The following is a 15,156-nucleotide window of genomic DNA, read 5'->3' on the forward strand; positions in this document are numbered from 1 at the left end:
ATGTTAATATTTTTTCTCTCTCTGCAAACTAACATCCTGGAAACAAATCTACTACTCGACAAAATCATTGCTAATCAGACCCAAGGAGAATTCTCTCAGCTTCTTCTAGCTCTCTCCAACCAGAAACCCATAATTTTAATTTACTTATGGGATGTGGCCTTTGCTGCCCAGAGTAATATTGATTGCCCATTTTTATTTGATTTGGAGAAGGTGGTGGTGAACCACTTTCTGTAACTGCTGCTCTCCACGTGCTGTTTAAGACGATAACCTGCCCTGAAGCCTCACCACCCTCTCTATCGCAGGAATCATATCTCAAACATCACCACCCTCCCTATCATGAGAATGACCCTCAAGCCTCACTACTTGCACTATTGCAGCCATCACCGCGAGCCTCACCACCCTCCACATTCCTGAAATCCCTCTCCAGCCTCACGACCTGCCTCTCGTTGGAATCCCTCTCTAGCCTCTGAATTCTCACTATCTCTGTAGATTCCTCCAGTCTCACAAACCTCACCTCTGTAATCTCTTCCAGATTTCAAGGTGAGGGGGGAAAGTTTAAGGGGGATATGTGTGGTAAATTCTTTACACAGCAGGTGGAGTGTGCCTGGAATGCATTGCCAGCGGAGTTGGTAGAGGTGGGCACGATCGCGTCATTTAAGATGTATCTAGACAGATACATGAATGGGCAGGGAGCAGAGGAATACAGATCATTGGAAAATAGGTGACAGGTTTGGATAGAGGATCTGGATTGGCACAGGCTTACAGGGCTGAAAGGCCTGTTCCTGTGCTGTAATTTTCTTCGTTCTTTGTTCAACGCCCTCCTGTCTCTAAATTCATCCAATACATATAAACTTCTTCAGCGCTGTAATTGTCTTTACCCTCACAAACCTCACTTTGTTTGACATCTAATCCAGCCTCACAATCCTCACCATTTCTGTAACCTCCTCCAACCTCACTTTTCCCGACTTTTGAAATCTTCTCCACTCTCAGAACCCTTCCTGTCTCTAATATTCTCCAGCCTCACAAATCTCAATATGTCCCTTCCTCTAATACAGTCCTAATGATGATGCCCCATTTTTATTCCTCCACTTGGTGGTGGCACTTGCAGTTTCCTGGGATTCAAGCTCCAGAACTTCCTGGTAAACCACTTCATCTCTATACCTCACTTTTCTCCCGAAAACACTGAGCAATCATGAGTTATTCATTCTAATACCTCATTTTCTGAAATGGCTTGAAATATTGCTGGGCATCTTCCTACGTGAAGAGTCTCGGAGGTCTACAGTCCAGAAAAAGGCTTTGTGGCCCATCCAGCCTGGGCTGGTTAAAAACCACAACCTAACTATTCTAATCTAATTTTCCAGCAGTTGGCCCATAGACCTGTCTGTGTTGGCATCACAAGTGGGCATCTAAATATGCCTTAAACGCTATGAGGATCTCGGTGCCCACCACCCTCACAGACAGTGAGGTTCAGTGCCATTGTCACAGAATGATGACATCACAGACAGGAGCAGAGACGAGCTGAGTCTGTGCAAACCAAAGATCCCCCACACACTGTGAAGGACGGGAGGGACCCTGATAGGGGACAGAGGAGATTTTACAGAATGGTTTGTAGGAAGAGGGTTTTTAGTTGCATGGTTAGGGCTGTTTTTTTTAAACATTATTCTTTCATGTGACTTGAGCGTTGCTGGTGCATATTGAGAATATCCATCTACAATAGATGGACTCTCCTTCTCAACCTCTCCCCTCGCCTGGGGTGTGGTAATCTTCAGGTTAAGCCAGCCCTATGGTCAGGTAGGACTACAGTGACTTTACCTTTGGCACAGTGATGCCACTTTGCCTCGGTGGTGTAGAGGGGAATGTTGAATGTTGAATGTGGTGGATGGGACACCACTCTGACAGTGCTTCATCTGGAGGATGTTCACTTTCTTTCATATTGTCAGGGCTGCACTGATGCAGGGAAGTGGAAAATGTTTCAACACAAGCCGGATGAGTGCCTTATCGACAGCAGTCAGTCATTGGGGAATCAGGTGTTTGGGGAAACTGAGATTATTCTCCTTGTAACAAAGGGTTTTGAGGGGACCTTTGACAGAGATGTTTACAAAAGATATACATTACGATGATAAAACGTACACCCACTCATCAACTGACCAGGCAAATGATTACACGACGTATGTTGAAAGTTTAAGGGACGATCTATTGAGAGAATGGGGTGATTTAAAAGAAAAATTTTACGTGGCAAATGGGAAATGAGCAGGAACACAATACTCACATAATGTGAATATCCAGGTCCTGATGAATCGAGTAATTCTGTCAGAGTTTGGTGCTACAACTATTGAGACTCCCACCTGAAAGTCCACTTGTAATATCCTATAACACAAATTCATAAAATGCAGTCAGTCCGGTTAGAATTTCACACTATCCCCTCCTCCTGGCCGAGGATAACTGTGCATTGTCCCTGCGACACATTATTCCTTGTGGGGGTCAGCAGTTGATTCAGGGGGAAATCTATTTGGGTTTCTAGGAATTTCCACCTTGCGACATCATGTCACTGAACAGATCAGCAGGTTTTTGACACATGGCAAAGAATGGCCGAGAGTTAGTGAGATGCAGGCAGCAGGATTTGCTTCCTTTTCTTTCCTTCTGTGCTGCTGCACTGCCACAATGAGACATCAGCTTTTCCGGCCCAATGCAACTTGATGGACAAGTTGTCTCGATTCTGAGCAATGGACAGTAAGCTTCTGGTCATTCGAAAGAATGCCCCTTAAAAAATAACAATTACATATGCGCCATGTTACCCAGTGCTCCCAACAAAAAGAACGAGGGAGGATCACATAAAAAAAGGGGATAACAGTCAAGTTCCATGAGGGTTACAGTTTATGGAGAGACATTGATAAATGGGCGACAAGTTGGCAAATGGAGTACAACAGTGAGAAAATGTGAAGTTGTTCATTTGAGGAGACAACCAAAGAATACAGTGTTATTTAAAAAGGTAAAATCTGTGGAAAACCAATACACAACGGGACTCAGGAATAATTGTGCAGGAAACACAAAGCGAGCACACAGTTGCAACGGGTAATCCGTGAGGGTAATGGGATGTTATCCCTTATGTCAAGGTGTTTGTAGTATGAGAGTTTGGAATACAAGTCTTAGGACAAATGTACAAATTGCTGGCAAGACAACATCTGGAGGAATGCGAGCAGCTTTTTTGGTCGACTTATTCGAGCAAGTATATCACTTCACTGGAGGCATTTCAGAGAAGATGGACTAGCATGATCACTGGTTTGGAGGGACTATCATTTAAGCTAAGACTAAACAGGCCTGGAATCTACTATTTAGATTATTGAAGATGGAGAGATGAGCTAATTAAAAATATAGGATTCTTAAGTGGGTTTACAGGATAAATGCTGAGGTGATATTTCCCATCGTGGGAGCAGATTCCTGATCAGGCAGACAATAGAGGGTTCTCTTTTGGAATCGTCAAGTTTAAGGCAACACGGACATGGGTAAGGGGTTTCGGTCACAAATGAGCTGGAGTGAGGTGGAGAGAAAGAGCATTTTAGAGATTGAAATTTCTGACATGTGATTGAGAAGATGTATGTCCGGATGTTCATCGTGAGGCCAGATGTGAGAACATTATTGAGAAGAGTGTAGTTCAACCTCAGACAGTTCCCAGCGAGAGGGATGGATTCAGTACAGTAGTAAGGAAAAGTAATTTGTAATAATAACTAAAGGGAACGTGTTTAACTATCACAAAGTGTAATTGGAGGAAATTTCAGCAAATCAAGTAGTGGAAGTATGATAAGCAGTTTTATAATTGATTAACAGTGGAGCAAAGGAGAGTGATGGAGGGGAGTTAGATCTGAACATTGTAGAATACATGCAAAACCTGACACAGTGCTTGTGGAAGACCTCACCTCCTGGCAGTATGTCGGTGAGAAACAGGATGGACCAAGGATAGACCCTTGAGGGTCAACGACGACATTGATTTCAGGCAGGAGTGGAGATGGAGTGGGATTTTCCAATGATGGTGAGGTCAAACATTGGTTTTAAACAGAATGGGTGAGAAGGACATTGCCAGAAAAGAGAAGCAGGCAGAACAAGTAACAGTATCTGTGAATTGGCATGGGGGGGGGAGGGGGAGAGAGAGGGGGGGGAAGAGAGGGGGGGGGGAAAGAGAGGGGGGGGGGAAAGAGAGGGGGGGGGGAAAGAGAGGGGGGGGGAAAGAGAGGGGGGGGGAAAGAGAGGGGGGGGGAAAGAGAGGGGGGGGGGAAAGAGAGGGGGGGGGAAAGAGAGGGGGGGGGAAAGAGAGGGGGGGGAAAGAGAGGGGGGGAAAGAGAGGGGGGGGAAAGAGAGGGGGGGGGGAAAGAGAGGGGGGGGGAAAGAGAGGGGGGGGAAAGAGAGGGGGGGGGAAAGAGAGGGGGGGGGGAAAGAGAGGGGGGGGGAAAGAGAGGGGGGGGGAAAGAGAGGGGGGGGAAAGAGAGGGGGGGGGAAAGAGAGGGGGGGGGAAAGAGAGGGGGGGGGAAAGAGAGGGGGGGGGAAAGAGAGGGGGGGGAAAGAGAGGGGGGGGGAAAGAGAGGGGGGGGGGAAAGAGAGGGGGGGGGAAAGAGAGGGGGGGGGAAAGAGAGGGGGGGGGAAGAGAGGGGGGGGGAAAGAGAGGGGGGGGAAAGAGAGGGGGGGGAAAGAGAGGGGGGGGGAAAGAGAGGGGGGGGGAAAGAGAGGGGGGGGGAAGAGAGGGGGGGGGAAGAGAGGGGGGGGAAGAGAGGGGGGGGGAAGAGAGGGGGGGGGAAGAGAGGGGGGGGGAAGAGAGGGGGGGGGAAGAGAGGGGGGGGGGAAGAGAGGGGGGGGGGAAGAGAGGGGGGGGAAGAGAGGGGGGGGGAAGAGAGGGGGGGGGAAGAGAGGGGGGGAAGAGAGGGGGGGGGGAAGAGAGGGGGGGGGAAGAGAGGGGGGGGGAAGAGAGGGGGGGGGAAGAGAGGGGGGGGAAGAGAGGGGGGGGAAGAGAGGGGGGGGAAGAGAGGGGGGGGAAGAGAGGGGGGGGGAAGAGAGGGGGGGGGAAGAGAGGGGGGGGGGAAGAGAGGGGGGGGGAAAGAGAGGGGGGGGGAGAGAGGGGGGGGGAAGAGAGGGGGGGGGAAGAGAGGGGGGGGGAAGAGAGGGGGGGGGAAGAGAGGGGGGGGGAAGAGAGGGGGGGGAAGAGAGGGGGGGGGAAGAGAGGGGGGGGGAAGAGAGGGGGGGGGGAAGAGAGGGGGGGGAAGAGAGGGGGGGGGAAGAGAGGGGGGGGGGAGAGAGGGGGGGGGGAAGAGAGGGGGGGGGGAAGAGAGGGGGGGGGGAAGAGAGGGGGGGGGAAGAGAGGGGGGGGAAGAGAGGGGGGGGAAGAGAGGGGGGGGAAGAGGGGGGGGGGAAGAGAGGGGGGGGAGAGAGGGGGGGGGAAGAGAGGGGGGGAGAGAGGGGGGGGGAAGAGAGGGGGGGGGAAGAGAGGGGGGGGGAAGAGAGGGGGGGAAGAGAGGGGGGGGGAAGAGAGGGGGGGGGGAAGAGAGGGGGGGGGAAGAGAGGGGGGGGGAGAGGGGGGGGGGGAGAGAGGGGGGGGGAGAGGGGGGGGGGGAAAGAGAGGGGGGGGGAAGGAGGGGGGGGAGAGAGGGGGGGGAAGAGAGGGGGGGGGAAGAGAGGGGGGGAAGAGAGGGGGGGGAAGAGAGGGGGGGGGAAGAGAGGGGTGGGGAAGAGGGGGGGGGGAAGAGGGGGGGGAAGAGGGGGGGGGGGAAGAGGGGGGGGGGAAGAGGGGGGGGGAAGAGGGGGGGGGGGAAGAGGGGGGGGGGAAGAGGGGGGGGGGAGGGGGGGGAGAGGGGGGGGAGAGGGGGGGGGGAGAGGGGGGGGGAGAGGGGGGGGGGAGAGGGGGGGGGGAGAGGGGGGTGGAGTGAGGGGGGTGGAGAGAGAGGGGGGTGGAGAGAGAGGGGGTGGAGAGAGAGGGGTGGAGAGAGAGGGGTGGAGAGAGAGAGAGAGGGGTGGAGAGAGAGAGAGAGGGGTGGAGAGAGTGAGAGAGGGGTGGAGAGTGAGAGAGGGGTGGAGAGGGGTGTGTTGGTGTGAGATGAGAGAGAGAGTGGGTGGAGAGAGTGAGAGAGGGGCGTGGAGAGAGAGAGAGAGGGGTGGAGGAGTGAGAGAGGGGTGGGAGGGTGTGGGGGTGGAGAGAGAGAGAGGGGTGGAGAGAGAGAGGTGTGGGTGAGAGAGAGAGGGGTGGAGAGAGTGAGAGAGGGGTGGAGAGAGAGAGAGGGGTGGAGAGAGAGAGAGAGGGGTGGAGAGAGAGAGAGAGGGGTGGAGAGAGAGAGAGAGAGGGGTGGAGAGAGAGAGAGAGGGGTGGAGAGAGAGAGAGAGGGGTGGAGAGAGAGAGAGAGGGGTGGAGAGAGAGAGAGAGGGGTGGAGAGAGAGAGAGAGGGGGTGAGAGAGAGAGAGAGGGTGGAGAGAGAGAGAGAGGGTGGCGAGTGAGAGAGAGGGGTGGAGGAGAGAGAGAGGGGTGGAGAGAGGGTGAGAGAGGGGGTGGAGTGAGAGAGAGAGGGGTGGAGGAGAGGCGAGAGGGGTGGAGTGAGTGAGAGAGGGGTGTGAGAGAGGAGAGGGGTGGGAGAGAGGGGGGGGGTGGAGAGAGAGAGAGAGGGGTGGAGAGAGAGAGAGAGGGGTGGAGAGAGAGAGAGAGGGGGTGGAGAGAGAGAGAGAGGGGTGGAGAGAGAGAGAGAGGGGTGGAGAGAGAGAGAGGGGGTGGAGAGAGAGAGAGAGGGGTTGGAGAGAGAGAGAGAGGGGTGGAGGAGAGAGAGAGGGGTGGGAGAGGAGAGAGAGGGGTGGAGAGTGAGTGAGAGCGGGGTGGAGAGAGAGTGAGAGGGGTGGAGTGAGAGTGAGAGGGGTGGAGAGAGAGAGAGAGAGGGTGGAGAGAGAGAGAGAGGGGTGAGAGAGAGAGAGAGGGGTGGAGAGAGAGAGAGGGTGGTGAGAGAGAGAGGGTGTGGAGAGAGTGGGGGGTGGAGAGTGAGAGGAGGGGTGGAGAGAGAGAGAGAGAGGGGTGGAGAGAGAGAGAGAGGGGTGGAGAGAGAGGAGAGGGTGGAGAGAGAGGAGAGGGGGTGGAGAGAGAGAGAGGGGTGGAGAGAGAGAGGAGGGGTGGAGAGAGAGAGAGAGGGGGTGGTGAGAGAGAGAGAGGGGTGGAGAGAGAGAGAGAGGGGTGGAGAGAGAGAGAGAGGGGTGGAGAGAGAGAGAGAGGGGTGGAGAGAGAGAGAGAGGGTGGAGGAGAGGAGAGAGAGAGGGGTGGAGAGAGAGAGAGAGGGGTGGAGGGGAGAGAGAGAGAGGGGTGGAGAGAGAGAGATTATTTGTCTGAGAGTACTCGGACATCGACGCCTGGAAGTCTCATGGCTCCTGCTCGTTACCATGTATCATCCTTCCTCGGTTGATAAATTGGCAGCAGTATTATTGCTAGATTATTAACCAGAGACCCAGCTCGCATTCTGCGGACCTGGTTCGAATCCTGCCATGGCAGATGGTGAAACCTGAATTAAGTAATTATCTGGAATTACGAGTCTAATGATGACCATGAAACCATTGCTGATTATCAGGGAAGACTCATCTGTTCATTTGCATCCTTTGGGAAGGAAATCTGCCATCCTTACCTGGTCTGCAATACATTGACTCCAAACCCACAGCAACGCGGTTGACTATTAACTGCCTTCTGGTCAATAAACACTGGTCCAGCTGGTGATTTCCATATCCCAAGAGTGATTTTAAATGGAAAAAAACTCCATGTTGAACAGCACTTGGAGGAAGCACTGCGAGTGTGAATGGCACTAAATGTACTCAATGCCCACCATCAGGAGTAGTTTGCAGCAGGATTACCAATCAAGCTGGACAGGTCCCAAAGGAAAAGGTGCCTGGCTGCGACTGCAGCAGGTGGTGCCACAACCAACAGAAGGGAAAAACATAGCTGGTCTCATCGTCACAAATTTCCCAGCTGCAGATGCACCTGTCCGTGACAGGATTGATAACAGCGACCAGCGCGTAGTCCTGTGGAGACAAAGCCTCATGTTAAACTTGAGAATACCCCCATTCCATGATAATAAAATGTGAGGCTGGATGAACACAGCAGGGCCAGCAGCATCTCAGGAGCACAAAAGCTGACTTTTCAGGCCTAGACCCTTCATCAGAGGAGATGCTGCTGGCCCTGCTGTGTTCATCCAGCCTCACATTTTATTATCTTGGATTCTACGGCATCTGCAGTTCCCATTGTTACTGATACAATACCCCCCATTGCGTTGGGTGGCACGAACTTCAGCTGAAAGGGAAAGACTTGGAACAGACACAGGAACTCAAAACCAGATATCTATGAGGCTTTGTGGAACATCAACAGCAGCAGAACTTAATCCGGCAGTCTGTAACCTCGTGGCTCGGCATATCCTACAGTCAACCATTAGCATTGATCCAAGGGATCAACACTGGTTGAATGGATAGTATCGGAGGGCATGACGAGAGCAGCACCAGGCATACCTAAAAATAAGGTGCCAACCTGGTAAAACTACTAACCAGGGCTATCTGCATGCCAAATAGCATAAGCAGCAAGAGTTAGAGCTGAGCCACCCCTAACCAATAGATCAGATGTAAGCTCTGCAGTTCTGCCACACACAGTCGAGAATGGTGATGGACAATTAAGCAACTCATTATAGAGGAAGCATGCCAAAAATCTCCATCCTTACTGAAAGAGGAGCCCAACCTATCCACGCAAAAGATAAGACTGCAGCAAATTTCAGCCAAAAATGCCAACTGGATGATCCATCTCACCTTCTCCAGAGGACAGCGACATCAGAGATGTGAGTTTTCATCCAATTTGATTCATTTCAAATAATATTAATAAATGAATGAAAGGTTACGGACCCTGGCAACACTCTGGCAATAGAACTGATGACTAGTGCTCTAGAGCTTGTGAGCGCCAAGCCAAACTGTTTCAGGCCTGCTACAGCGCTGGCATCTATTGACAATTTGGAAAACTGCCCAGGTCTGTTCAGCACAAAAACACAGCATATCCAACCCGACCAATTTCCCCTCAAGCAGTCTACTCTCTATCATCAGTAAAGTGATGGAAGGTGTTGTCAACAGCAGTATTAAGCAGCACTTACTCATCAGTAACCTGCTCAGTGACACCCAGTTTGAGTCATGGCGAGCACTCGGTTCCTGATCTTATTACAGACTTGATCCACAAATTCACAAACAGCTGAATTCTGAGGTGAGGTGAGGGTAACTGCAGAGTCCTGCACAAAAACCACTTACTTCCACTTCAGTGACAATGGCCCGACAGTGACACCTTAGTTTCAGCTCATCTGCTGAGCCTCTCATCTATTCCTGTGTTAACTCTCGACGTAACTATCCAAACTCACTGCCAGTCGGCCTCCCACATTCAACATCCTTGTAACTTCAAGAATACCTAAAGTTCTGCTGCACACAAGTTCATTTGTACCAAGACCTGTTCATCCATCACTGCTGTGCTCCCTGATCCACAAAGGCTCCTATTTAGAAGCAATTTAAAATTCCCACCCTTGATTTAATTCCTGGCTGTGATGAGCCCTATCTCCCTGCACTACACAACCTTCATGACTTCAACAACTCATTTAATTCTGGACTCCAACAGTGTGTTTAATCATTGCTTCACGTTGGGAGGCTGTTTCTACAGTTGCCAGGCAACATGGACTGGAACTCCCATGATAAACCTCTTAGGTTTGCTTTCCTTCTTTAAGATAGTCAGGAAAACCTGCAAATTTAGTTACTTTTTGGTCACCTGACCTAATATGGCCTTACGTCAAAAGTTTCTTGATGATATTTTTGTGAAATTATAACACATGATAAAAATACAAATTGTTTGTTGATTTGGACACACACTGTTAGCTCTTCAAAATTGCTAGAAGAATGATCTGTAACTTCTCAAATGGCCGCATTGTGGGAGCACCTTCATCATACAAACTGCAGCAAGACACGAAAATTAAACTTCTCCACAGGCAACAGGGCTTTGGCAACGATCACTGGTATCTGTAGAAGGAGAAACAGAGCAAATGTTGCAGAAGTGTAAAATGAATGACACAGAATAAAAATGCTGCCGAATTTGGTGGTCTGAAATGGAAGAAAAATGCACTCTCTTTCTGGGAAAATATTTCCTGACTGTGAAAGATACCATTCAAAAATTAATCTGGTAAGACAGCAGCACATGGTGAGGGGGTGGGGAGCAGTGGAAAATTTATTGACAAAAAAAGGTATAAGGAAGTAACAGTAAAACACTACAGAGATCAAATATATCCATCATTAGAGACTGAAGAGATTAAGCACCGACAAAGGTGATCAGGGAGCACAGAAGTGACTAAGAGCAGTGCGAGTTGCTATTATCCCACACTCTGGGAAAGAAATCCAGAAGAAACAAACATTTCTCTTGGATAAGAGACAATAGGTACTGCAGATGCTGGAGAATCCAAGATAACAAGGTGTGGAGCTGGAGGAACACAGCAGGCCAAGGAGCAGGAAAGCTAACGTTTCGGGCCCAGACCCTTCATCAGAAGTGGGGGAGGGGAAAGAGGTTTTTGAACTAAATAGGGAGACAGGGGGAGACAGATCAAAGATGGAGAGAAAAGATATGTGGAGAGGAGACAGACAAGTCAAAGAGGCCAGTATGGAGCAGGTTAAGGTGAGTATCGGTGGGGAGTTAGGGAGGTGATAGGTCAGTCGGCAGGAAATGGGGGTGCAGCTTGAGGTGGGAGGAGGGAATAGGAGACAGGAAGAACAGGTTAGGGAAGCAGAGACAACCTTTGAGATGCAGTTGGTGGAGGGGAGATTTTGAAGCTTGTGAAATCCACAATGACACCATTGGGCTGCAGGGTTGCCAGGCAGAAAACGTGTTGCTGTTCCTGCAACCCTTGGGTGGCATCATTGTGGCACTGCAGGTGGCCCAGGATAGGCATTTCGTCTGAGGAAAGGGACGGGGAGTTGAAATGGTTCACGACTGGGAGGTGCAGTTGTTTATTGTGAACCGAGTGTAGGTGTTCTGCAAAGTGGTCCCCAAGCCTCCACTGGGTTTCCCCAATGTAGAGGAGGCCACAACGAGTACAGGGGATGCAGTACACCACATTAGCAGATGTGCAGGTGAACATCTGCTTGGGGCCTGGGATGGGGGTGAGGGAGGTGGTGTGGGGGCAAGTGTAGCACTTCCTGCATTTGCAGGGAAGAGTGCCAGGTGTGGTGGGGCTGGAGGGGAGTGTGGAGTGGACAAGGGAGTTACGGAGAGTGTGGTCCCTCCGAAAAACACGCAAAGGTGGGGAGGGAAAGTGTCTTTGGTGTTGGGGTCGTATTGCTGATGGTGGAAATGTCAGACGATGATGCGTTGGATCCAATGATTTGTGGGGTGGTACGTGAGGCTGAGGGAGATTCTTTTTCGGTTGTTATTACAGGGACGGTGTGCGAGTTAGGAGTTGTGGAAAAATGCAGGAGACACGGTCAAGGGCATTCTCGATCACTGCGGGGGGGGGGGGTGCGGGTGAAAAGAGGTGGGGGGTGTGGTCGCGGTCCTTGAAAAGAAACAACATCAGACATACGGGAGTGGAATCCTCGGAGCGGATGCGGCGGAGGTGAAGGAATTGGGAATAGGAGATGGCATTTTTTGGAGGACAGTGGGTTGGCGGAGGTGTATTCTAGGTAGCTGAGAGAGTCGGTGGGCTTGAAATGGATATTGGTCTCTAGACGGTTGCCTAAGATGGAAACAGAGGTCCAGGAAGGTGAGAGAGGTGTTATGAGATGGCTCAGGTGAACTTAAGCTTGGGGTGGTAGGTGTCGGTGAAGTGGACAAACTGTTCGAGCTCCTCGTGGGAGCACGAGGCAGTGCCGATACAGTAATCCATGTCCCGGACGAAGAGGTGGGGTTCAGCGCCAATGTATGTACGGAAGAGGGATTGTTCTGACAAAGAGGCAGGCATAGCTTGGGCCCATGCGGGTACCCATGGCCATCCCCTTTGTAGGGGGTGGGAGGAGTTGATAGAGAAGTTGTTGAGGATGAGAACAAGTTCACGTAAGCGCATAACGGGGTCAGTCGAGGGTACCTGGTCAGACCTGCAGGACAGGAAATAGCGCAGAGCTTTTCGGCCATCTGTATGGGGAAATGCAGATGCTAATGTGGTATACTGCATCCGCTGTACCCGTTGTGGCCTCGTCTACATCAGGGAAACCAAGCAGAGGCTTGGGGACCACTTTACAGAACACCTACACTCAGTTCACAATAAACAACTCCTCATCCCCATCTCCCTAACCTGTTCTTCCTCTCATCTATCCCCTTCTCCATTCACCTTAACCTGCTCCATCCCCAACTCTTTAACTTGTCTGTCTCCTCTCCATCTGTCTCCCCCTCTCTCCCTGTTTATTTCAGAATCCCCTTCCCCATTTCTGAAGGGTGTAGGCCCGAAAATGCCAGTTTTCCTGCCCCTCTGATGCAGCCTGTCCTGTTGTGTTCCTCCAGATCCACACCTTGTTCTCTCACTTTCAGCTGGAGGCGGCTGCGCATGCGCCCAGCTTCACCCCGGCTCTTTAAAAGTTAAAGCTGTCGCGCATGCGCCCCGCGGATCATTGCCCCCCCAATAAAGATGGTGGCGGTCACAGGAGCCTATCGTCATCTGAGGCATTGATTTGTTTTCTGCAAATGTGAGTCTGGGAGTTTCAAATGTGTGTTTTCCGACGTGCACTAACTGTTTATAAAACTTCGAAACCCATATGAATATCACTTCCCAGATAATAAAATGTGAGGCTGGATGAACAGAGCAGGCCAAGCAGCATCTCAGGAGCACAAAAGCTGACGTTTCGGGCCTAGACCCTTCATCAGAGAGGGGGATGGGGAGAGGGAACTGGAATAAATAGGGAGAGAGGGGGAGGCGGACCGAAGATGGAGAGTAAAGAAGATAGGTGGAGAGAGTATAGGTGGGGAGGTAGGGAGGGGATAGGTCAGTCCAGGGAAGACGGACAGGTCAAGGAGGTGGGATGAGGTTAGTAGGTAGCTGGGGGTGCGGCTTGGGGTGGGAGGAAGGGATGGGTGAGAGGAAGAACCGGTTAGAGAGGCAGAGACAGGTTGGACTGGTTTTGGGATGCAGTGGGTGGGGGGAAGAGCTGGGCTGGTTGTGTGGTGCAGTGGGGGGGGAGAGGACGAACTGGGCTGGTTTAGGGATGCAGTAGGGGAAGGGGAGATTTTGAAACTGGTGAAGTCCACGTTGATACCATTAGGCTGCAGGGTTCCCAGGCGGAATATGAGTTGCTGTTCCTGCAACCTTCGGGTGGCATCATTGTGGCACTGCAGGAGGCCCATGATGGACATGTCATCTAGAGAATGGGAGGGGGAGTGGAAATGGTTTGCAACTGGGAGGTGCAGTTGTTTGTTGCGAACTGAGCGGAGGTGTTCTGCAAAGCAGTCCCCAAGCCTCCGCTTGGTTTCCCCAATGTAGAGGAAGCCGCACCGGGGACAGTGGAGGCAGTATACCACATTGGCAGATGTGCAGGTGAACGTCTGCTTAATGTGGAATGTCATCTTGGGGCCTGGGATAGGGGTGAGGGAGGAGGTGTGGGGGCAAGTGTAGCATTTCCTGCAGTTTTAGGGGAAGGTGCCGGGTGTGGTGGGGTTGGAGGGCAGTGTGGAGCGAACAAGGGAGTCACGGAGAGAGTGGCCTCTCCGGAAAGCAGACAGGGGTGGGGATGGAAAAATGTCTTGGGTGGTGGGGTCTGATTGTAAATGGCGGAAGTGTTGGAGGATGATGCGTTGTATCCGGAGGTTGGTAGGGTGGTGTGTGAGAACGAGGGGGATCCTCTTAGGGCGGTTGTGGCGGGGGCGGGGTGTGAGGGATGTGTTGCGGGAAATGCGGGAGACGCTGTCAAGGGCGTTCTCGATCACTGTGGGGGTAAAGTTGCGGTCCTTAAAGAACTTGGACATCTGGGATGTGCGGGAGTGGAATGTCTGATCGTGGGAGCAGATGCGGCGGAGGCGGAGGAATTGGGAATAGGGGATGGAATATTTGCAGGAGGGTGGGTGGGAGGAGGTGTATTCTAGGTAGCTGTGGGAGTCGGTGGGCTTGAAATGGACATCAGTTACAAACTGGTTGCCTGAGATGGAGACTGAGAGGTCCTTGAAGGTGAGGGATGCCTGAGATGGAGACTGAGAGGTCCAGGAAGGTGAGGGATGCCTGAGATGGAGACTGAGAGGTCCAGGAAGGTGAGGGATGCCTGAGATGGAGGCTGAGAGGCCCAGGAAGGTGAGGGAATATCACTTCCCTCCAGCTTTCTGCCGTTTTGCTTTCTTTACCATGGCCTGTTCTTACCTCAGTTGCACAAATCTTGGTCTCAACGAAGGGTCCAAGCCCGAAACGTCAGCTTTCCTGCTCCTCTGGTACAGCTTGACCTGCTGTGTTCATCCAGCTGCACACCGTGTTATCTCGAAATCTCCGGCCTCAGCAGTTCTGGTTGTCTCAGCGACTCTGGACCGCTCTCGTGGATGATCACGTGGTTTTCACTGATCCCGCCCTCTCTTCATTCCGATTGGGCGACATTCGCGCGGTCCTGCGCGGCACACCTGTGCTTCTATTGGTCGCGCACTGATCAATCAGCCAGACTTCACTGTGAGCTGAGCATGCGCAGTGCTTTGTGTTATTGTTAGAAGCAAATGATCGTCGTCACAATGTTGCATTTTGAGACAAATGAGACTGAGAACTGGATGAGAAAGATTGTTACATTAGCGATCCTGGGGTTTTACTAAGTCGCTCTGAGGAAGGGGCACTGCACCCGATAAGTTAACTCTGTCTTTTCACCTTCACAGATTATGCCAGACCTGCGGAGCTTTTCCAGCAACTTTGTTTTTGTTCCTGGTTTACAACATCCCAGTTCTTTTGTTATTTTTTAATCAGTCCCGATTGAAAAGGCTTCTGGCAGCTCAAAGCTAAAGATATTCTTGATACCACTCTGTCAGCGAATAGAGAAATAGAGAAATAAGGATAATAAATACAGGTCTAGCAGTCCTCAGGTAAGATGTAAAGGGAATAATTATGAACATGAAGAACATCACGTGGTTTCGTGAGGTGAGTGTTGTTCATATGAACTGTGATTGGGCAGAGAGGGAGGTTAATCAAAAAAGAACAAGCATAA

At 51.6% G+C, this 15,156-nt stretch overlaps 1 long non-coding RNA gene across 1 annotated transcript; it reads right to left on the reverse strand.

Moving 5' to 3' along the window:
• Positions 1-7,672: 7,672 nt before the first annotated feature.
• LOC125449867 (uncharacterized) lies at positions 7,673-14,530 on the reverse strand. Its single transcript, XR_007246970.2, has 3 exons — positions 14,337-14,530; positions 9,886-10,032; positions 7,673-8,022 (listed from the first exon to the last, which is right to left on the reverse strand). It is a non-coding gene; the product is annotated as an uncharacterized LOC125449867 (long non-coding RNA).
• Between the last annotated feature and the right edge of the window lie 626 nt (positions 14,531-15,156).

The sequence above is a fragment of the Stegostoma tigrinum genome, unplaced genomic scaffold (genome assembly GCF_030684315.1).
Source record: "Stegostoma tigrinum isolate sSteTig4 unplaced genomic scaffold, sSteTig4.hap1 scaffold_92, whole genome shotgun sequence".
Classification (NCBI taxonomy): domain Eukaryota; kingdom Metazoa; phylum Chordata; class Chondrichthyes; order Orectolobiformes; family Stegostomatidae; genus Stegostoma; species Stegostoma tigrinum.